Genomic DNA, 25,737 nt, shown 5'->3' with positions numbered 1-25,737 from the left:
TGTGACTCACTGAAGGATGTTTAAATCTGTTGATAAATTGACTTTCATGCACAGAGCTGAGTAACCAAATTTTTTAAAAATAATACTGGTTTGAATTAGATTGAACATCAGCACACACACACACACACACACACACACACACACACTGCTGCCCAGCATCATTGCCAAACTTGTTTCCCAGCTTTCTGAATCATGGAGATGGCCCGATAGACTCTCCATCCTGCTCAAGCCTATGGCGCCTAATTCCATAAATAAACACACCAAGGATCCTGAAGAACACTTCACAAACTGTGTTCTATTCTCTAGCAAGGACAAGGGCTGACCCAACCTATTACTTCTGGCTACTGCTTATTGCAATTTTCTCTTCAGCCTTTCCTTCTATGGCCCAAATGGTGAGTCAGTAGAAATCTCACAAATGTACACTTGAATGTATATTGCCCAATACAGTGAAGACTATTGAACTAAAAAGAAAACAGAATATTGAACAAATTAATGTGCTTCCCATAGTAAGCTGTTGCGCAATAGTAGTCATTTTTAGAGGTAGGAGGGAAAGGTGGGGGACTGTTGATTAAAATTCTGTTCTGTGATGCAGAACAGATGCTAATAACGTACCAGAAAAGTCTTCAATTCATGCACAGGTAACTCAAATTCTTTTAAATAAATATGCATGTTAACCTTGTTACCCTTTTATCTTAACAATGACACTCAGGAAATAACCATTCTAATCAAAAAACACCAAAAATATACAGTGAATTCTAGATTTCTGACTAAATTAATATGCCTCATTACTAGAGTTTACCAGTAACAATAAACACTTGACATTACTTACTCATGAAGAAAACATTTTACATGTGTATTATTGTGTTTTACTATATTTATCAGTAGTCACAGGGTCAAAATGCCTCATGGTCAATACATAATGTATCAAAAACTCCATCCCATTACCCTATTACTAGTATTTTTATTATCCTTGCATTATAGATCAGGTATGCCTATATTTTAATGAAAATGAAGCTGATAAAATTAGCTAAGTGTTCCTTCTATCTTTTAAAGAAATACATTTTGACTAATATCATTTCTCTGTCAAAGTCATTACCTATATGGAATTTAACTACAGGATCGGTTCCCATCCTACTTACAGAGAAGTTAAAATTTGGACAATATCTACATAAAGTCTATAAAAGGAACAATAACTTGGGTAACTAAAGTCAACCCTCACTATATAAAGGAGCCATAAACATTATGATCTTTCCATGGCCACGTCAGATGATTAAAATAATTATCAGTGAGCTTTTTCATCAATGACACCAATATGTAGTGTCTACTATGGAGAAATGCATTCAATGAGGAAACAAAGATAGGTCCTTGACTATTAATGGTCTGAAAAACTAAGAATACAAAATAATTGTGGCATCATTGCACAACAAAAATAACAGATGATGAGAGTTATTTCAATCATTCTAGTCTTAGTTCTTCCTTGGTATGATTTTAGCCTAGTACTTAATATCTTCAAGGCAGATTTCAAATTCTGAAAATGGAGCAATTAAAATAGACACTTACTTAGATTTCTCATAGCTCTAAAATGTCAGTGAGTTTAGATAATAGATATAAAAATATGGACAAGGTAATTTGTTGTGGGTATTGAATAGCTATGCTATTAAATGTTAAGGAAGGTTGGAGTAGGGATCAGGCCCTGCATGCTGACCAGGGGGCCAGTACCAGGAGGACAGCAGGTCAGGTTAAGATTAACTGCCTACAACTGGATGGTGGACTCAGGACCTGGCCTGCTTACTGAACTCAGGTGAGCAGAGTCTAGAAAATTCTGCGGATCATGTGCAGGGTGAGCTGAGCAGCAACAATTCCTCAATGATGAGTCAGCAGCCCTTAAACCTAATTTGACCACGGTCAGGCTTCATCTAGGTGTTGAAACCAGGCTTAACATAGAGAGGGGAGCAATGACTACTGCAAAAGGAAAAGAAAATTTTCAAAAACTGAAACCAACAGTTCTTGAGAGGTGGTTTCCTTCCATTATATTCACTGCATAAGTTACTGCACATAATTTTAAACTGAATATAAATAAAAATCTAAATCCTATTTTATAGTTAAGTATATAACTTTCACTTTCTGTTTAAATAGTCACACTGGATTTCTTCTTATTAAGTAAAGGACAAAATAAATCATTCAAGGAAAATAGTGACTTAGAAATTACGTACAGGATCTAAAAAATAGACATGTATATATTATTTTACCAAGTGCAAATCCCCCAGAAGGCTGAGAATATGAATATCAGGTTCAATGCAAAGATTCTGTACTCATATGAAATTTCATCTAGGATTTCTGGATCTCTACCCATCTCAGGTTAGCTCCCACTTGTCTATATGTTTGCCCAAGGATAAGGATTGAAGGTCTCTATGCATTTTGCTAAGCCTAGTGAGAGCTCCAGTTAATAAGCAAGCCTTGCCATGCAGAGGAGTCTTGACTCACCTTTACTAGTCACCTACACTGTGGATGTTATCCAGTTGGTTCCAAGTGAGTACCTGAGGATTCATTTGCCCTCAAGCTGCAGGCTTATGTCTGAGCCCTACTGTATGTACCCTGCTCATGTGACAAGGTTTCTTCTCTGCTTTCTGATTGTTACTCAAGTTTCCCCATTAACTTAAGAATTTTGCTCTAAACTCCAGTCGGCCTGCCTTGGTGATACTAACCTAATCTGAGGCAATCCCCTGTTTCGAGAAGCAATAATGTAAAAGACTGTAAGTTTCTAATTAAAAAGTTCCCCATTACTTCCAGCGACAGCTTCTATTGCTATATTTTTTCTGGCAGTCCCAGGAAGCAGCCTTCAGCAAGATTCAACAGTGGCTTTGGGTACTCATGAATATCACAGCAAAGTTTTGAGTTGTCCCTTAGCTCAAAGCAGCTTCCAGAATCTATTTCTACCATGAGATGTAGTCTTTCCCCAAATTTTGATTGTGTCAGCAGCTTTTTGAGGTAGAGGAACCAAATGTCACTTATAAAAGTACTGGATCACAGTGTAATTCTCAGCATCAACTCTACAGAGGACTTTATAACACTCTATTCCTAACTGTTTGCCTTTTTACTTTTGTATAAAAACAGAGTATTACAGTTGAAAGAGTTGCAAGACATAAGCTCTGAGGAGCAATTGGGTAAGTCCAATGTCACGGGGGTAGACAAAAACAGAAGAGAAATGTGAAGCCTCTGTTACTTTTAGCTATAGTAAATGTTAAATACAGTATAAGTCCTAACCAGATTAACATACATTTTCACATTAAATTTCTATTTACTTCAATTCTCATTACCCTATGCAGGCCCACTTTTCTACAAATATGGAATACAAAAAGGCAAGGAAAAACATTAAAATCAGACTTAGGTATATTGAAATTATACATAGGGAAATTTAAAAGGACTATGTATTAAGAATTTTAACAGAAAAAGTAGACAACGTGTATGAACAGATGGATAAGGTAATTAGAGAGATGGTAACTCTAAAAGAATCAAAGAAAATATTGTAAGTCAAAAACACTGAACAGAAATGAAGGATGCCTTCATTAGGATCCTCAGTGAACTGAACACTCAAGAAAAGAATCAATGAGCTTCAAGACACATCAATAGAAACTTCCCAAGATGAAATTCAAAGAGAAAAAAAAACCTAAAATTAAAAAGCAGAACAGCATATGCAGGAACTATGGGAGAACATTTTTTAAAGTATAACATACACAAAATTGGAATACTAGAAGAAGAAGAACAAGGAGAACATGTGAAGTAATAAATATTGATATTAATATTCTTCTATACACGTCTTAGTACATAGCCAACTGCATTTCTATTGGTGTTGCATGAACTCCACTTTAGAAGATAATGCCAAACCATGTCCCAAAGTTTGTTCTATCAATTTATAGTCTCATCATCCATATGGGAGGTCTGGTTGCTACTCATCCTACCCAACACTTGGTATTTTCAGTCTTCTGGATTATTCTTTTTCTAGTACTTCTGTTTTACTTTATATTTGTTTTCTTGCCAATGAGGTTGAACACTTTCATGTTTTGGACATTTCTAAATAATCACTGTGCAGTGCCTTTTGCCTTCTATTTCATTATTGCCTTTAGCTTATGTATATGAAGGTATTCATTACATGCTCTGAATATAAATACATTTTCAGACTACTTCTCGGTTTCTTTAACCTTTGACTTCAGTTGTGTTCCCTTCATCCCATGTCATTGTCAAAAGTGTTTTTCTCAGCCTCTCTGCTCCTATTTCAAAATCAACAGATATCCTTAGGGAAAATTGGGGTTATCCCTTTGGACTTCCTATTTCTTCTAGAACATGACTCTATAATTCTTTCTCGTCTTGTTAGCTCCCCAGTGCTTTCAAGTAGGTATTTTTAGTTTACTTTTTCCTGGTTTTGTAGCTATTCTCAATGTTAGAACTGGACTGAATTACCTTATCAATCATTACCAGAAGTGAAAGTCTCAGGCAGATGAAACCTGAAGTCACTATTTTTAACTTCCATCCACTCAGCTACAAAGACCATGACAGCAGGGCTCTGCATGCAAACAGAGCACTAACCTTGCCCCCCCATAATTAATCTTCTTTTATATTAAGATATAATTCTATTTTAAACATAGTAGTGAGCACTTCAACAACATTTGAACATTCAACATTTTAAACATCTAAACATGAAGTGATTATATAGCTATATATAACTACTTAGCCATCCAACCCCCCACCACCTAACCAGAACTCTGGTTTGCATTCATTCAGTCATTCAAATATTTATTGATGACATCTACGTGCCAAAATTGTTCCGGGAACTGGAACAAGATGGGGAAGATGTCTGATTAAGAGACAGAAACTAAGTAATACTTGAATAACTCAGAAAATTGACAGAGAGAAAAATAATTATGCATTAAGAAATTGTATGCAAAGAAGTAAATCACTGTAGAATGGTAATCCTGGAAGACTTTATTGAGGTGTTGATATAAAAGCTGAGAGCTGAATGATATATAGGAGCCATAGCATGGGATCACAGAAAAGACCACGTTAGGTGAAGGGAAGAATTTGTGCAAAAGTCTTGAAGCCAGAATAAGTCTAATGTGGCTGGGATATAATGAGCAAAGGAAAAAGTGGTTTCAATGTGGTAAGAGTCTCAAACTGAAACCAGATCATGGATCATGGTGGGCTTTGTAATCCAATGTAAGGAATTTATATTTTATTCTTGTGATAAGAAATTTTTGGAAAGATTTAAGTGAGTTTAGAAAGAAAGAGAGGGGAGGTAGAGGTGACAGGATCTAGGTAACATTTTAAAAATACTTTCTCCGGCTGCTGTTTGGAAATTATACTGTGTAGGAATATATTGATGAGCATTAAGTAAAGAAATAGGAATCACTTAGTCTATTTTAAACAACAGGAATTGGTCACTATCATGGCTGATCAAAGACCTAAGAGTTCAGAGGATGATAAAGCAACTTGAGATTCACCACAGCCATGACTACTTCCAGGACTGAGGGAACCCAAGGAGGAGGTAGTGTGATATACCTCACAGGAATTTCCACCAATGACTTCTACTGAACAAATCTATTTAAAGAACAAAGGAGGCTGGGAAATTCAGTTCTCTAAGGCACAGAGCTATGGAAGCGATCAGAGAACAAAGTAATAACTGAACTGACCAGGGAGCAAAAATAGAAACAAGGAGACTAAGTGGGGCTAATGCAGTAGGTTAAATGGAAACTGTGATAGATTGGACTAGGAGGGAAGACGTGAAAGTGAAAACAAGTGAATGGAGTCAATATATTTGAAATGTAATGGACAAAACTGATTCGGAGATTGGATAACAAGTGAGATCAATTTAAACTTAGAGATAATTCCTGGATTTTGTCACTTGAACAACCAGGGGGGATTGTGATACCATTAACCATTAACCATTAACCAAAATGGGACTAACAAATTAATGGAGCAAAAGTATGCTAGAATTAAAATTCTGTTTTAGCTATGCTGAGTTCTAAGTATAAATTAAACATGTATGTGAAGATTTCTAGTAGTCCCTGTATATGTGAACCTAGAAAGCTGGGGAAATATCAGAGCTCAAAATATAGACTTGGGAGTCATTATCCTCAAATAGTATTTTTTAAATAGGACTGGATGAAACCACTAAAAGGTGAATATGTAGACACAAAGGAAAAGTTACCCAAGAGCATTTCAATGTGAATATAGTTGAAAGCTCAAGATTCAGAAAAACAGAGGAATAATCTGTATTGACAACACAGAGGTCATTGATGATTTGACAATAGTCACCCTAGTTAATTTGAAGGAATGGAAGCCAAATTAGAATGGGCTGAGAAAATGTCATGTGAAGAAAATGAACTTTTTTGTAAAACTTATCTTCTAACAACAAGCAAATAAATGGGGTTGTAGCCAAAAAGGAATACAATTTTCTTCATTTTAAAGACAGGACATTTAAATGAAGCTCTGAAAATCCCACTAAACTTTGTCGAGTGAAACAGATTCTGTCCTAAAGATGATCTTATAAACCATCTTATGAATGGTTTATTTTTAATAAGAAATAAAGTGCCCATATATCAGAAACATTTTTAGAAACCATTACACAGGTTATAATATGAAACTTCGGGGGAAAATCATCTTAAAACCATTTTATAGGCTCTTGTATACAGAATACCAAGAAGTTGAAAGACTTAAGGACTGAATTAATGGGATTACATATCAGTGCATAGATCTAGCCATAGTAATAGGAGATTTCTTTTTTGTTTCAACAATTAAACTGGAAAACTTTCCAAACTGCATAAATATGGACAATATTTAACAGTTGAGGGACTTATTTTCCTCTTCTGTGAGGCGAAGAGTTATTCTCATATACTCTCAAAATTCTTTTTTAACTTATGATTTTGAAGCTATAAATAAGAATCAGAGGCTAAATTTAAAAATATATATATTTATTTATTTTGTAGAAGAAAAGGGGTATAGGCCAGAGGTGTGGGGGTAAGAGGATTCACCAGAGACAGAGTGGGGAGCAGAACAGGCTGATTGACTGAAATACACTGCTAAGGGGAGCAGCAGGCAATACAGGAGAGGTCTGCTGTGCCAAATGTGGTTTAGCTACCTGGCTGGTGAAGGAACTGAGGCAAAGGTTGTGATAAAGCTGAGACTTAACCCCTAGGCCACCAGGGAGGCCCCAAGGCTAAATTTTTTTTTAAATAAATTTTATTTTTATATTCCCCATACAATTGCACCCCCCTTATTTTGACCCCAATCCCTCCCCTCCCCACCCCCCACACCCCATAGTGTGTCTCTGGTTCATAGTTGTTTGTTGATTTTGATTTTCACTTTCTTATCTTATAGTTTTTCATTTTCCTGGTCCCATATTTAAGTTTTCTAGATTCCTGCTATGAGTGAGACCATCCGGTATTTTTCTTTTTCTTTCTGGATTATTTCGCTGAGCATGATCACTTCCAGCGCCATCCATGTTGCTGCAAATTGCATGTTGTTTATCTTTTTTGAATGCTGAGTAATATTCCTATGTTTATGGCAGCACTGTTTACAATAGCTAAGCTTTGGAAACAGTCCAAATGCCCAAAAATAGATGACTGGATCAAGAAGATGTGGTACATATACACCATGGAATATTACCAAGGCTAAATTTTTAAAAAAAAGATTTCACAGATGGAAGTCAGAGTAAGCTTAAAGGCCATATCCTGCACGTCTATGTCATGGTCAAGAGCAGTGGTAGCCTTATTTTCAAGAGGTGTGCCTAGCAGAAGGAAGTAAAACTATAATGCAAATAATGAATGGATTATGGTTTCAGTGGGGCGGGGAGAAGATGCAAATGACTAAGAAAGGAAATGGGTTTGAATGGAGCGGTGGCCTCACAACTTTATCAATAAATCACCTGATACAATAAGCATAATGTGAACAACTTTCATATTCAAAGTAACCTTATTTGAAGGTCTCTCTGTTGTATGCTATACCTAAGACCCTCTGAAAAAGCAAAGACTTTGTAAAAACATTGCTGAGCTTACCCTTCAGCTCCTCCTCCTGCTGTATGAAATTACTTATCCTTGCTGATTTTAGAATTCTTGTCCCTCAAAGGGCAATATTCTTCTGTTATAAGAGTTTAATGATGTCAGATATTGTAGAGCACATAGTACAGTTGTTGGAATTCAGTAGAGCTGACTCCATGACAGTTATTATCAGACACTAAGAAATAATGTAGTGAACCTGACTGCTAAAATTCTTCAGATTTGACTAATATGCAATATAGAAGGAGCAACATATACTAAGGGTGTCAAGGAGTCATGTGAACAGTTTGAAAATAAGTGCCAACTTTACCAAAGAAGTTGAAATTTCAACTATTTTTGGTTAAAGCTTCCTTTACCTAGAAATCCAAATTCTCAAAAGGCAACATATAATTGAAGCCTTCTGACCTAAAAGGTGTCAATCATGGAGGTTATGAACACTTTTTGCTCTGTCACTGACAATTCTGCTTGCTAAACTGGCAGCACTAGTGTTGACTCTAATTCAGCCTATATAAAGCTTGCTCCAAATGAGTTTTCAAGGACACGATTAACATTTCTAGTGGATGTGAGTTTATTGGTTCGAAGGGAATGGTCTCTTGAACCAACAGAATACTATTGAAAGATGTTTTTAGAAACCAGGAAAATAATTTCCTCTTCTGCAGTTTTAGGGAGCACATTGCAAAACATTCCCATCTGGGAAGTAGTCATAGTGAAAAGTTTTTGTTTTATTCTAGGAAGACAAAAAATATAATGGCATTGATTTAACGTAACTGCATGAATTCTTTTCTTTTTTACTAACATGATATATGCATCATTGGTCATCTATTATGCTGACTGTTATTATAAATGTACTGATTTTGTACTCCTTAAAATAACTCACTGGACATCATTTGTGTGACAAACCCATGCAGAACAAATTTGACACAGAAACTAGATAACCACATAATCTCCTATTACAGGAGTCCATTTGGAGACTGAAATTTCCAATGAAGAATTTTAATCAATTTATAATCTTGAGATATTAGAACTATGAAGGATCTTAGGGACCATCTAGGCCAATCTCCTCCTCTAACAAGTGAGGAAACTGAATCCCACAAAGGATAAGTGTTTTATACAAGGTCACACAACTAGTCAGAAACTGAGCAGGGACAAAAACCCAGACCTTCTGACTCCACAAATGGTATGCATGACAGTGGATTGGCAATTAATTTGACATAGATAGACCATTCTAAGAAATAATAGATCCACTGGGGAAAAATCTTCATGTAAAATAGAAGACAGCAACTAAACAGTCTCAGTGAAACCAAGCTAATGAAGATAGGCAGGAATTATGAAGCAAATAGTTAATATACATTAATTCTTACCCTACTTGCTTTGTGTTAAATTCCTGGGGAATTAACAATGTATGAGAGTTATATACAGAGGTCTTATATCTTTCATTCCAGGACTTAGACAATTTGGAAAGGAACCATGAATGTCAAAAAAACAGAAGAGAGGGCCTCCCTGGTGGCACAGTGGGTTGAGTGCAGCTCTGTGAAGCTATCTGCAGCCTCTGCAATGTGGGCTCGATTCCCGGCCGGCCAGGGAGCTACCCACATGGTGTGGCAGACCTCTCCTGTCGCAACCACTGCTCCCCTCAACAGTGTATTTCAGTCAACCTGCCTGCTCTGTTCCTCACTCTGTCTCTGGTGAATCTCTCACCCTCCCGCACCTCTGGCCTGTACCCAGTTCTTGTATAAAAATAAAACAAATAAATCTTAAAAAAAAATTTTTAAAAAAAAGGTAAAACAAAAGTAAATATAAATGGTAACATTAATTTGAGAAACTTGGGCAAGAACCTCTGCATCAAAAATGAATTTAAGAACAGGTGTCTTTCAAACACCAAGATTTTAAGCATCTAAATTCAATTTCAGCAATCCATTTTGCACAAACCAAGAGCAATCGTGTGCAAAGTAGTTTATAATGAAGTTGTCTGCCATTGTGGAGCATACCTTTGCATTTATACTGAATTCATAGGCAAAATTATGTCAAGTTTCACCATCTTTCAGGATGTTATTGCTAAAGTGTTGTGAATTGAATGCACCCACCACAAAAAATAAATAAATGTTGACAAACACACTCTTAGATATGAATTCTAGTTCCCAAAATAAAAAAACCCAAAGGGAAAATGATTACTATATAATAAATTGAAGCTATGCTTATCTACATATTAAGGTACCATATGCCACAAAGAGAGCAAGCCAACCCACAAGTTTCAGTCCCTTAGTGGCTAAAAACAATATGCAAGACTGAATTGATTATAGGGTGAGTCACATATACCCCTGAGAGGTTAAACAAGACTATTTCAGCATTCCCTTGTACGATATACAATTTAACCTTGTAGTTACAACCTACAAAACCAAGGATTATACCAATATCTGTGATTTAAAGCTTATACACATGTCTTAAGAAAGCAAACACTATTTTACCTGATTCATTTAAATATTGAAAAACAAAATTTTTAGTTATAAATATTAGTTCCCATATTCAGAGATCTTAATTTTTTTAGGATTTGTTACATAAAAATGTTTAATTTAGAAAATATATACAGAAATTGAAAGAATAAAAATGAATTAACAAGTGACATATGGAAAAAGTCAAGGATTTCTGCTCTTCACATCTTTATATACTATATTTCAGGTCCTACCCAGTTGGTTCTAAGTCAAGAAAAAGAAAAGGTATTCAAACTGGAAAGTATGAGGTAAAACCTACTTTGTTTATGGATGGAATAATTTTGTATACGGTAAATCCTAAAGAATCTACAAAATAAACTATAACACAATCACATGATACAAGGTAAATGTAAAAGTATCAGCCACATATCTACAAACCAACAGCAGTGATTATGTTCCAAAAATACTTAGAAAATTTTAAAATGCCATTTATAAAAGCATTAACAATTAAATACCTGGCATAAACTTCAAACATATGTACAAGATCTCAACACTGAAAACCACAAAACATTGCTAAGAAAAAAAAAAATGAAGATCTAAATAAGTAGAAAATATACCATGTTTGTGGTATTGGAACAACAACAGACACAGACCAATGGAATAGAATAGAAAATCCAGAAATAAACCCACAGATTTATGGTCAATTAATCTTTGACAAAGGAGCAAAGAATATGCATTGGAGCAAAGAAAGTCTGTTCAATAAATGGTGCTGGGAAAACTGAGTCGCTACATACAAAAGAATGGAGCTTGACTGCTATCTAATACCATGCACAAAAACCAACTCAAAATGGATTAAAGAACTAGACATAAGACCTGAAACCATAAAACACATAGAAGGAAATATAGGCGAAACACTACATGATATGCACATCAAAGACATCTTTACAGACACATCACCCAAAGCAGTGATAGTGAAGGCGAACATAAACAGCTGGGACTACATCAAATTAAAGAGTTTCTGCACAGCAAAAGAGACAATAACAAAAACAAAGAGAAACCCCATAGACTGGGAGAACATTTTTGCACACAACACTAATGATAAAGGACTGATCACAAAAATCTACAAAGAGCTGATGAGACTCAACAAAAACAAAGAAAATAATCCAGTCAAAAAATGGGCAGAAGAGCTAAAAAGAAACTTTTCTGAAGAGGAAATGCAAATGGCCAACAGGCAGATGAAAAATGTTCAGCATCACTTGTCATCAGGGAAATGCAAATCAAAACTACCATGAGATACCATCTTACACCAGTGAGAATGGCACACATTAAAAAAACTAGCAACAACAAATGTTGGCAAGGTTGTGGAGAAAAAGGAACTCTCCTGCACTGTTGGTGGGAGTGCAAACTGGTCCAACCACTATGGAGAGCTGTGTGGAGATTTCTGGACCTACTAAACATACAGCTTCCATATGATCCAGCAATTCCACTCCTAGGTATTTACCCAAAAGACACAGAAACATCAATTCCAAAGAGCACCTACACCCCTATGTTTTTAGCAGCACTGTTTACAATAGCTAAGCTTTGGAAACAACCCAAATGCCCAAAAATAGATGACTGGATCAAGAAGATGTGGTACATATATACCATGGAATATTACTCAGCATTCAAAAAAGATAAACACATGCAATTTGCAGCACCATGGATGGAGCTGGAAGGGATCATGCTCAGCGAAATAAGCCAGAAAGAAAAAGAAAAGTACCGGATGGTCTCACTCATAGCAGGAATCTAGAAAACTTAAATAAGGGACCAGGAAAAAGAATAACTATAATAAAGAAAATATCAAAATCGACAAGCAACTATGAACAAGCAACAGGCAGATGAAAACCAGAGACCCTCTATGGCGGGTGGGGGGCAGGGAGGGGAGGGATTGGGGTCAAAATAAAGGGGTTGTAATTGTATAGGGAATATAAAAAATAAAATTTAAATAAAAAAATACCATGTTTGTAGAATGACTGATTCAAGGCTAAGATTCAATTCTATACCAAGTTAACCTATAGATTCAATGCAAGTTAAACTAAAATGCCACGAGATATTTTTCAGCCAATTTTTAGAATTAGTTTATCAATTTAAAAATGTCATAATTTAATTCTAAAAAATCAAGTAGAAATAGGAAGACCTAAAATAGCTGAAGCAATTTTTAATAAGAGCAAAGTTTGAACATTAAAAACTACCTGATTTTGAGATTTACTATATAAGGATACAGTTGTCAAGAAAATGTGATAGTGTATAAAAATAGACAAAAATTAAACAAAATAGAGAATCCAAATATAGACCTACATATCTGTTTGGTTTTGGGGTGATATTTTCTGGCTTTGTGGGAGGAGGATTTAGGATATTTTAAAATCATCAAGGTAATTTGAGAAGAAAAATTGCTCTTCAATAAGTGGTACTGAACTGCTGGATATTAGAATGAATAGATGAACTTTGACCCTTCATATTACATACAAAATTAACTCCAAGTGGATTAGCAACCTAACATAAACTTTAAAACTATAAAACATATAGAAAAAAATTTGTAAGAAACGTATCAAACTTTGAGAGGGGCAAAGATTTCATAAATAGAACATTCAAAAATGGATTTTTTTTTAGGAAATGATTAATTGAACTTTACAAAAAATTAAAACTTTCGTGCCTCAAAAAACACCACTAAGGCCTAAAAAACCAATTATCCATTTTGCTAGATCTTGTTTTGATAAATAATTCAAATTGATATTTTAAAAAACACCATCAAGAAAGCGGAAAGACCAAGTGAAAGACCAGTAAAAAAAAATAGCAGCACACATATCTGGCAAAGGATTTTTGTCCCAAATACATAAAGAACTTTACAACTCAATAAGTAAATAATCCAATAAAAAGCATTGTGAGCAAAATTCAAATACTTCAAAATAAAATACATACTAATAAGCTTTGTCATCAGGGAAATGTTAATTAAAGCAACAGTGATATACTACTTTAAGTCCAATACAATTGTTAACATTAAAAAGACTGATAGCAGCAATTGTTGTTGTAAATGTGGAATTCTTATATATACATCCAGGACAAGGAAATATCCAACCCAGCAATTGCATTTAGATATTTACAAAAGAGAAATGAAAATGTGTTTACACAAAGCTCTGAAACAAATTTTCATAGACACTTTATTAATAATAGCAAAACATGGATTAACCTAAATGTTTATGAGAAAATGAAGATAAGCTGTGATATGTCCACAGATGGGTTACTACTAAGCAATAAAAACTAATGAACAATTGCTGGATTCAACAACATAGTTAAATCTTGAAAGCATATGTTAAGCAAAATAAACCAGAACCAAAAGAGCATACACTGAAAAAATCTATTCATATAAATTCTAGAATATGTAACTCTAACACATAGTGACAGAAAACAAGTTAGTGATTGCCTAGATCAAGGACTCAGGAGTTTGAATGCCAAGGGGTGATGGAAGTTTTCTATATTTTTATTGAGGTGGTAGTTACATGGGTTTACACATTTGTCAAAACTGTTATAGAACATCTAAACTGGTAAGGCAGATAACAAGGAGTGAAGAATATTTTAGTAAGCCAGTGATAGTAGGGAAATGGAGAAGGTACAATAAATCAAATAAAAAGCTGCAAAATCAAATATACCATATGATCTGACATATTTTTAAAGGACATTTTAATCTGTTTTGAGAAGAGACTGGAAAGGTAGAAATAAGGGTAATCTAGATGTTCCTTCTAACAGCAGTATTCCCTTGTCTAAAGTAGTCATATACAAACAAAAAAATTTGTAGACAAAAAAAGATATTAATCTGATATTAGCAAGAGTTCTGGATAATAAAATCCATATATAAAAATTGATTTTCACATTTAATAAATTTTATAATAGTATTTACAATAGCATCAGGATATCAGATACCTGAGGATCAATGAGTTATAAAACATTATTGAGAGAAATAAAATAAGACATAAATAAATGGAAGACTATAATCATTTTCATGAATTGGAAAACTCAATATTGTAACAGTGCTAATTCTTCCAAACTTACCTATATATTCAAATTCCAAGAGTTTTAGAGCATGTTGGTAATCTAAACTCCATATTGAAATTAAAAAGTCCAAGAATTACCAAAAGGTGGAAGTATTTACTCAGGTAGATATACAGGTGCAGTGTGCTATTCTCTAAAGCATAGACAAATAGATCAATACAACTAATTAGGGGAAGCCTCCTTGGTGGAGCAGCGGTTGAGCGCTGGGTTGTGAAGGTGCCCACAGCCCCTGCAGCGCCAGTTCGAGCCCCGGCCTCTGGGCGAGGGTCCCACATGGCTCGCAGACCTTTCCTGCCATGCCTGATGCTCCCCTCAGCAGTGTATTTTGTCAGTCTGTCTGTTCTGCTCCCTGCTCTGGCTCTGGTGAATTCTCTTACCCTCCTGCGCTTATGACTATACCCAGTGCTTGTATAAATAAATAAATAAATAAATAAATAAATAAATAATCTTTCACAACAACAAAAAAAAACCCAACTAATTAGGGGGTTCATAAAGAAATTTACACATTTGATGATTTGAGTTATGAATTAGATAACACTGAAGAGCACTAGAGGAAAAAGAGTCTTTCAATAAATGCTCCTAAGCCAATTGGCTATCCAATTGGAAAAAAGGAAGCGATCCCTATCTCATATCATATAGAAAGTCCATTTTAAGTAGGTTGAAGACTTAAATGTGAAATGACAAAATTTCTAGATGAAAATCATTGCAACAAGTATTTAGGACCTTGAAGTAGTTCCAACTGAATATAAAAAGTTCTAATGATAAGGAACATGATTAAATGACAGTAAAATTAAGAGCCTTTACTGAAAGATTCCAATAAAAAAAGGTAGGCAAGTTATACAATTGGAGTGGATTTTCAATACTTAAAACCAACAAAATTTCCAGCAAGCACTAAACAGCTACTATAAATCATCATTAAAGAGACAACACTATAGACTTTAATAGGCATTTCTCCCCCAAAATGGCCAACATAGTTATAAAAACTGTCCACCTTCAATAGTAATTAAGGAAGTGCAAGCTAAAATCATAAATCTATATCACTATACACCCACCAGAATGACAAAAATTAAAAAGAATGATACCATTATGATAATTCACAACCTGTGTGCATATGATTTATATATACAGTGTCCTTCAAATTAAAAGTTCCAACTAAATTAGATAATAAATTGCTGGGGAGATCAAACTTGGAAAGTCATTTAAGAAAGCAAGCAAAATATTCTTTTTTTTTTTTAAGATTTCTTTATTTATTTATATAAGCACTGAGTACAGTCAGAAGTACGGGAGGGTGAGAGAATTCACCAGAGCCAGAGCAGGGAACAGAACAGGCAGACTGACGAAATACATTGCTGAGGGGAGCAGTGGGCGTGGCAGGAGAGGTCTGTCGCGCCATGTGGGACCCTCGCCAGTGGCCGGGGATCAAACCGGCGCTGCAGAGGCTGCGGGCAGCTTCGCAGCTCAGCAGCGCTCAACTGCTGGGCCACCAGGGGAGGCCCCAAGCAAAATATTCTAATGAATGTACAAATACCACCCAAAGTCTATAAAAAGTGGAAGTTTTGCCAAATTTTCAGTTTGACTATTAATGCATCAATTTAGTGCAATTTCAATCCAATCCTAATTTTAAAGATTCTGTTACTATTTCTTTTCTTTTTTTTTTGGGCGGGGGGGGGCAATCAATAAAAAAATCTTCAGGTTCACAGAATGAAGAAAGTCACAATAGAAAAAAATTATGAACAAAGAAAAATGGTAAGGAGGATAAATAATTTAAACTTGCTATAAAGTCACTGTGCTATAAAGCTGCCTCTAACTTGGCGCCACAAGGCTGTAGGCCTGAGTCTGGAGTCTGAGCCCTCATGCAGGGTCTGGCTGGCTGGTTGACCTTGGACTTCTAGCCACAAGCCCTGAGACCGGGCCCTGGGTCACTGACTCAGAATGGAAAAATATATGTGTGGAAAAATGGAGAGTCCAGAAATAAATTCACAAAAATGACATTTTAATTCTGTGGGAAGTAATTGGTTTATTAATAAGTGATCTTGGCAGAAGTGGCTATCTCTGTAGAAGAAAACAAGCTAGATCATCTATCTCGGACCATATGTCAAAATCAATTCCAGATGGATAAAATTTTAATGCAAAAATATTTTGGAAGTTTTCAAAAATTAGAAAATTAAGATATTTTTATAAACTTGAAGTAGAGAAAAACTTTTCATCCAAAACTTAATTGTCTGAAGCTATAAGTTTAAAAAAGGGATACCTGTGACTTCATAAAATTAAGATTATTTGGCAAATCCATTAAATGCAAAGTCAAAATAAAAATGATAAACTTGATAAATATTTGCAGTTCATGTGACAGAGGGCCACTATATCTAACAACAAAAAGAACACTTCTATTTAGAAAAAAATTAAAAAAAAAAAAAAAACAGGACAAAAGCTATAAAAAGACAATTCACAGAAGATGAAACCCAATTGGCCAATAAACTTGAAAAAGATGCTAAGCCTCACTAGTATCAAAAGAAGTGGAAACTAAAGCACAGTTATATGTAACTTCTCACCTATATCAGCAAAAATAAGGACTTTGGCTTTCATTGCTGATAAAGATAAGGGACAATGGGCCTTCGTATTTTATTGCTGGGACGACAAGTTGTTCACTCTCCTCACAGTAAAGTAGTGTTAAGAGGTTTGACAATTGCAACAAACTTTCAAAATATACATACCTTTTGATCAATTTCATTTTGGAAAATCAATCTGACAGAAACAAAAACATCATTGTGAGATGATAAATACAAAAATGATGTCACAACAATGTTTGTAGGGATTCGAAAAAGAGGAGACAAAAACTTGGAAAGAAATTAATGTCATCATCCATTCAGAAACAGTCACATTGATTGTGAATATCCATTATATAGATGTGGCTCTTATAAAAGAAAGGGAAATGGAACTTGCTATCAGCAGGTATAAATTTGTAGTAATGTAAGTAAGTTCCAGAGGTCTGCTGTCAACCCTGAGCCTGTAAATAACAATATTGTACTGGACACTTAGAAATCTGTTAAGAGGGTAGGTCCATGTTAAGTTTTCTTACACAATGAAATATTACATTTTTAAAAAGAGAAGAAGGGAAAAGTCATGGATCAGTTAGTAGTTGTAGACATGGATATCCAAATGTATTGCTAGTTTGCATGAGAATGAGATCCTGTATGTGTATATACATTTATTACATGTATTAAAGTTACAAAATACTAACATCCAACTGCATGATTATTTGAAGCAACTGGAAACAGAGGGAATGAAGAAATACTATCTTTTTAATGTATCTTGGCATTGTTTCACTACCTCATTGAACACATATTTTCTAACTACAGATTTTTATGAAGAATTTTTTCCTGGAATACTTGCTGATTGGGCCTCTCTGGTGACACCACACTATGAAGCAATCCGAAGCCTCTGCAGCATGAGTTCAATCCCCGGTTCTCCAGGGAGCAACCCACATGCTGCAGCAGACCTCTCCTGCCTCACCTGCTGCTCCCCTCAGCAGTGTACTTCAGTCAGTCCTGCCTGTTCTGTTCCCCACTCTGTCTCTGGTGAATCCTCTCACCTGTACATCGCTGGCCTGTGCCCCAGCTCTTGTATGTATAAATAAATAACTCTTTTAAAAAAAATGCTGATTGAAAACAGATATTAAACCCTATTCTAAGACTCACACATTTTTATATAAACTCTTCCCCTTAACTTCTATATTAGGCTTCTTTCCTAGCCTTTTTTCATTTTTTTTTTTTTTACTTAGGTAACATTGCTTACAGCACTGTATATGAGTTAAGGGAATAGGTTCTCACCGCGTCAGATGTAGGTCACCAAAACAATCCACTACCAAAGCACCCAAAGTCCTTTACCACAGACCACTGGGCTGGCCTCTCTTTGTCCCTTCCCTACTCTCCTCCCCTCTCCGCTGGCCTCAATTCTGCAGTCATATTTCTACACTTTATTTTGGTTTGGTTTTGTTAGGTCTTTTGCTTTATTTCTCTATATTCCACACTTGAGTGAAATGATCCTGCACAGAGAGATCTAGGAAAGAAGACTAATAGAGAAGTTAAAGGAAAGAGTTTACATTAGAATGCTACTCTAAATACACGGATAGGAAATCTGCAATTAGAAGAAACTCTGACATGAATTCTTTCTAGTGCAAATAAATATCCCTTCATCAATATTAGGTTTGGATTTTTAAATATTGCTGTATTTTTATGAGTTACATTCTTAAACTGTGACAATGAAACATCAGTGCCTATCACAGTGGCTAAAGAAATCACTATCACAATCCTGTTACCTCTAGAGTTAATTACCAAGTAATGCATAGTATCTATTTCACTAGACAATGTATCCAAGTGTTTTTTACCAATAACAGAAATCTTGAGGTTGTTCAATTAGAATAAGATCAGAACATCTAACCTACTTCAACTTCCCTGGGAAGTCCCATTAATTGACTTGCCTTTGCTTCTCTGTGTCTCGTAGACCTTTAATCCCCTGCAACTTTCATTTTTTTATTACATTTTTGTCAGCTTCAAGGTACTACCTGTTCCTAAATACTCTGCATTCACATCTGATGAATTGTTATATAAATACTGTGGGGCTTAGCTTTCCTTTATAGCCATTCATACCCTTTCCCAACTACATTTCAACCTTCAGTGACTTTATCTCCAAGCATACCTTAAATAAAAGAATATTCAGTTACAGTTGAGAGAAGGCATGAAGTTTGTAGAGGAAGGTGTGGGAAATGGAGAAGACAGGAGGGACATATCACCAATTTCTCTTCTTCCCTCTTTTTATCCAAGGCCTTAATTTTCCTTTTAGTGGCTATACACCACTTAAGCAATACCCTCACACCAAGGCACCATTTTCTTTCAAACATGTTGCAGTCACTGGAAGCTCACAGTCTTGACCCATAAGATCACAGTCTCACACAGGAGAGAATTCTGTTACTATATCACAAGGGGTTAGTGGTATGTAATAAAGAGGTCCTTCTTAAGTTGTTCTTAAATTAATATGTGCACTAAAATATGTGAGCCATATTTATATAGGGGAGAAGTTAGAACCCAGGAAAAAGATATCTTGCAGAAGAAATCTTTGCTTAGAAATTCACTGGTGACATCTATCTTTGGCTATTGAAAACCACACTATTCTCTAATGAGTTCTTCTCCCCTTACGCATCTAAGGTGTTTGGATTCTCTTTTAAATTCCAACCTACTTCTATTCCTTCCACAGATCAGGCTTAGGCTACCTCAGGCTCTCTAAGGTACATGTACTCTCGTCTCTAAACGCATGTCTGGTAGTTGAAATTCACATTAGACTCTGTTTTGAGAAGTCTCAAAACACCCCCAAATAATAAATGACTTTAGCACAAATAATACATCAGCATAAGAGATCATAAACTTAGAGATAGGAAACCTGCCCCCAAAATAGATATGAAAGAGAATTTGAAAAAGCTGAAGTCTATTAAGACAGGAGAGAAACAGGATTTAAATACAAAGGCTAATTCTGGGAGGATTTTCAGGGGTTCTCCAAGGTCAGCAGTTTCTTCTGATTTGGGGGTTTTGCTAAGAGCTTTATTCTGTTTTGCTTTGAATGCCTCCAAAAGCTTCTTCCCACATCTTGATCACCCAAAGGAAAACTGTAGTTTTCTCATCAACCAAATGCCATATTTAGCCACTTCAACCCATACTTAGAGCACCAAGAATTCTGTCTGGAGAACTGAGCGCAAGGAAAAGGTAAGGACTCTGGCTCCATCTGGGTTCAATCAGTCACAGTCTTCCATCAGGCACTTGAAAGGAGGAGGCTTTGCACAGCACTTTGCAGAAATTCTGCAGCTTCAAAGGCGTGCAGTGGGAACTTTGCCTGAGCATATTTTCTAGCTTCTCTGGAACCTAAATTTCCTTGTCTGAAGCTCTGAGGTGGAAGCTGCCACCTATAGGCCACGCGCGTCAGCCTGACCCTTGGAACACACAACCTAGGTTCTTTCTATAGAAGAAACTGATTCTTTCCTGTCTACTTGCATCTGATCACCTCATACCTTTCCTGCAATTAAAAACTTCTTCGGACAAGCAATTTCTGCATCTTTTCTAAGCAAGGACTTACAAAGAGGTAACATGTAAGGGAATGTTCTTCAGAACCTTTCCTGCCCAAGATGTAGTGGTTTTGACATCATCTGGTCTATTTTTTTAAAAAATACACTTTCTAATTGAAACCTTGCTCAGTAATTATTCATTATGTGAATATTTCTTTTGTACACTTGGACCATGAAAAGACTGCCTTATGAGTATTAAATAATGTGGGAAGATCATTAATTGATATTTTCACAGAAAATCATCACTTCTTGAATCATTTCAATGTGGTTAGCCTGAAAAAGGTTATCTGACTTTCTAAATGGTTCAGAAAACACAGGCTAGTGTCGGTACAAAAGGTTTTTGAAAATTATTTGGGATTCATTGAATGTATTTATGGAGAAAATGATGTAAGTGATGCTGAAAACAATGATACCACTCCTTATTCAGTTTGAATTCATTTGATACTAACAGTTCTACATCCATTGCAGTAAGCCTTATGTATACTCAAGAATTCTGGAATACATCAACTATTCCTCATCCCTCCTCCTCACCCACTAACTTGTGCCACTTCCAAGACTGTACAAAGTAGGAGGAGAGGGGCCTCCCTGGTGGCTTAAGGGGTTAAGACACGAGCTATGAAGATGTGCACAGCCACTGCAGCATGAGTTCTATCCCTGGCGGGCTAGGGAGCTACACACATGGTGCAGCAGACCTCTCCTGACTTGCCCGCTGCTCCCCTCAGCAGTGTACAGTAGATCTGCCTGTTCTGTTCCTCACTCTGTTTCTGGTGAATCCTCTCACCCCCCTAACCTCTGGCCTGTACTCCAGCTCTTGTATGCATAAATAAATCTTTAAAAAAACACACACACACATACAAAGTGGGAGAAGAAAACTAATGTTTCTCTAGTAACTACTGAGTGCTAAGCTGGGGCAATATATTAAGTCCTGCTTAACTTTCTATCAATGAAGCATTTGAAAATCCACTCATTGAGAGTCTGACAGCACATATAATTATATAATCAGATGTTAATGCTGCCATCTTTCCAGCTAACACACAACTGGAGCATCCCTCTGCACGGGGGACAAAGCTTGCCGACAGACATAGAGGCGAGTAAGGCAGTGTTTCTACTCTCAGTGGGGCTCATATAATTATAACAGGGAATAATCCCCAGGGAAAGGAGAGGTTCCAGGCTCCCTGCCCCACCCAAGGAAGCACAGATCTGGGCAGGGAGAAGCTGCAGAGGGCAGGGAGAAGAAAGGAGGGGACCAAGGAGAGGACCTGGAGGACATGTGACGAAGCCTCACTGGCTTCTCAGCCTGGAATGTGTAGCAGGGACTTGGGGATGTGGAAGGACACCCGAAAGAGACAGAGATGTGGGTGGGAGACCTGCAGGCATGCTAATACTACAGCCTTTATCTTGGTGTTGATTTTGCTCTTTTCCATCCAGACTTGACTGGCACCCTCTGCTCCTTTCCTGTGGGTCCCCAGCAGAAGATGCCTCAGATTTGTGGCAGACTTTTGGGTTTCAGTGGATCTGCTCTGGGTCAACCCTGTTTGGCTGGGCATTTACCGAAAAGGGGATGGGTAATTTTGGGTGCTTAATTAGAAACTATTTTGAACTATATACATGTTTGGTTTTTTTTTTTTTTCTCTTTGTAGCACACTAATTGCATTAAAGTGCCTTCCCATTGAAGGTCTTGTGAATTATAGTATGTTTTGTCTTGATGCAGCAGATGGCAGAACCTATTTAGAGTGCAGGTTTGGGAGTCCTGGGGTACCCCTCAGCCTGCCCAGTTACAGACTGAGAAACGCTAACACTGAAAGAGGTAATGTCTTTATAGGCAGACTGTATTCATCCTACATGTTCACAAGAGTATTGATCTGATAATACTGACCAAGAGGTTGCAGTGAGACCCAGCTATGCAAAACAGTTTTGATAAATATTAACCCCAGGACTTCAGCACATAATGAAACCTAACTTCCACCCTTGTCATGAGGTTTTGTGGGAAAACATATGGAGAACATGACTTGCAGTGTTGCAATGTTGTAATCTATGAGAAATTTTTATTTGATTATTCAGAGAACAAAAATATATTTCTCATAAGTTTTTGGTCTTCATCCAAGGTTCCTGGCTTACAGCTGCTATAATCCTTGGCAGTTCCTGAGTCAAGAGAGTGATAAAAAGTGTCTTTTGTTATGTTAATAAGGTAGCTTTTGGAAGCACTGAAGGATGGGGGCTGGTTGCCAGTGACATGAACCATATGATTAGAAGGTTGAATCTTTCATTCCCCCCATGCCCCAGTGACCTCTGAGGAGGGCAGAGGTGATGAAAGTTGAATCAGTCACCAATGGTCAAGACTTAATTGATCATGTCTATGTAATGAAGAGCCATAAAAATCAAAGGCCAGGGAGCAGAAAGCTCCAAGTTGGTGAAAAAGTGGAGGTGCTGGGAGAATGATGAATAATGTACCTGGAGAGGGCCTGAGGCTCTGTGCCCACCCACCTCCTTCCTGATGCATCATCTCCATCCAAATGTTCACTGGTATCCTTTATCACATCCTTTAGTACAAACCTGTAGTCCAGCAAAACAATTCTCTGGGTTCTGTGAGCTGCTCTAGCAAATTAATTGAACCCAAGGAGGGAGTCCTGGAAAACTCTGATTTATAGTCAGTTGGTTAAAAGCACAGGAAGTAACCTGGGTGGTTGCCATCTGACTTGGGGGGAGGAGAGGGAGAATCTTTATTTGTGGAATCTGACACTATCTCTGGAAAAAAATGCATCAGAATTTATCTGAATTCTCAGATACCCTGCCAATGTTGGGGAATTGCTTCTAAGTGTGGGGAAGCCCCACAAACCCACACACTGAAATTGGGTCCAGGCACCAAAAAGAAGCATCTTGTGTGAAAAAAAGAACTTTTTAAAATGTGGACTCTTTTTCCTGTTTCCCTCCCTGATAATTCATGTCATAGGGGAAGTTTTAAAAATTTTTTAAATTTTTAAAATTCCAGATTTCTGCACCACAAAGGAAAATGTCTAAAGCTAGGCACATAATTACTACTCTCTTGAACAGCCTACACAGTAATTAGATCTTAGTGGTACTTTTCTTCCACTGTAAACAGTTTCCCCTCTCCAAAGAGCTGTGGGAATGTGGGTCATCTATCCAGGATGGGTTTTTTATTATCACTGAACACTGACCTCCACTTGCTTTACAGTGGAATCTTAACGTGTAATCACATGGGCTGTTTTGCCACAAAACGACCTATTTCCAAGCTGACCCAATATCATTATTTAGAAATAATCTTCTATTATTTTCCTTTATTGTCTTGTTTACTAAATCTCCCTTTGTTCAGAGTGACCTGGCAAAGTGTAGCTAACAGGAACTGGAGCAAATTTTTAAAAATCCATTCAGAAGGCTCATTGAAGGAGGGAAAAACTGAGAGCCTTAGAGCATTTGAGAAAATGCCAGGAGCTTGTTCAGATCTTCTTATTAAACCTCAGACCCAGTTAGCAACAAGATCTTCTTTTTTAGGTGAATAAGGATTGATCTCAAAGGTGCCTTCTGGCTCTAAATTTTTATGATTTAGAGTAAGCAGGGTTTCCTTAAGAGAACAAGCTTTTTAACGATAGAAGCAGTGGATCTGAACCCATAAGCTCTTTTTCAGAAATTCATTTCAAGGGTCTGATTTCTGCTTTTCAGCATTCATCAAAGCCCAAGCCAGTGCTTACTCCACAGAGGTGAGCTTCTTTAGAAGAACATGGCTCTGTGGGATGTGCATTGCCAAGGCAGCGTGCACTTTTAGCCCAGTTTCCCAATATTGGGAGTATTCCACGGGAAATATTTCTCTAACTGATCAAATCTTCTCTAACCTCTTCACCCTAGCCTGAGGCAAGGAATGAATTACAATGTTTTATGAATTTGAGTTGCCATTTTAATTAAGTCTTAGTTGTTCTCAGTCTAAATTCTTAATCTAGACTCATCTTAAATTCTGTTCAAATCAGACCTGAGCTGCTTGGCACAATTCAGTCAAGTCAGTCACTAGTCAAGTTTGGATAGTCATCTCCAAGAGGCCAGATTAAGAGGAGGCAACTGAGCTAAGAAAGGCTAATAAGAGCTAACATGTCCTCATTGATATAAGAGCCTTATATAAACTCATTTAATCTTTATAATTACCCTATGAGGCAGGGGACAATTTATATCACCATATTGTAGCTGGAGATATTTGAAGCATAAGTTTCTCAAAGTTACATAGACCTTGCAAGGGCTTTATGTGAGAGATTTCTTTAAAATCTCATTCATCTGTGGTTGGAGGAGATGGCAAAGGAGATAATAGATGCAGGAGTCAGCTCAGGCAGGCTCATGAGCCATCACAGCTCCCCACACCCACCTCTGTTGAACCAGGGCTTATACTCCGCGGCACATCACTGGGTGGAGACCAGGTCTAGTACCTTCCTTAAACTTCTTTGATAGTTCTTACATACAGCTGAGGTTGAAAACAATCCCTGATACTGTTAACTCTTGTTTCTGCAAGGAGTGAGATTAGAAGAAAGAGAAGGTGGAATTTGTTTGTCACAAGCATGCATTTCATGAAATAATATCAAATTTAAAGACACTAATAAAGAAACTATTTTTCAAGACTGTCTTACTTACAGATGTAAAAATATCAGTCATACTTTGGATTTGACAAAGGAGTAGAAGTAGTAGAAAATGAGGAAAGGTTCTTACCACTTTCTCAAAGGAAAAGTCAAGAGCAACAAAGAGTCAGTAAATAGTCAAGATCAGGACCTCCCCTGGTGGCGCAGTGGTTGAGTGCTGGGCAGCAAAGCTGCCTGCAGCCTCTGCAGCACCGGTTCGATCCCCGGCCGCCAGCGAGGGTTCCACATGGCGTGACAGACCTCTCCTGCCGCACCCGCTGCTCCCCTCAGCAGTGTGTTTCGTCAGTCTGCCTATTTTGTTCCCCACTCTGGCTCTGGTGAATTCTCTCACCTTTCTGCGCTTCTGACTGTACCCAGTGCTTCTATAAATAAATAAATAAATAAATCTTAAAAAAAAAAAAAAGTCAAGATCAGATTCTGAACAGATAGAG

The sequence above is a fragment of the Talpa occidentalis genome, unplaced genomic scaffold, assembly GCF_014898055.3.
Source record: "Talpa occidentalis isolate TD23 unplaced genomic scaffold, MPIMG_talOcc4v2.1 talOcc4.5, whole genome shotgun sequence".
NCBI lineage: Eukaryota > Metazoa > Chordata > Mammalia > Eulipotyphla > Talpidae > Talpa > Talpa occidentalis.
This window is presented reverse-complemented; position numbering follows the sequence as displayed.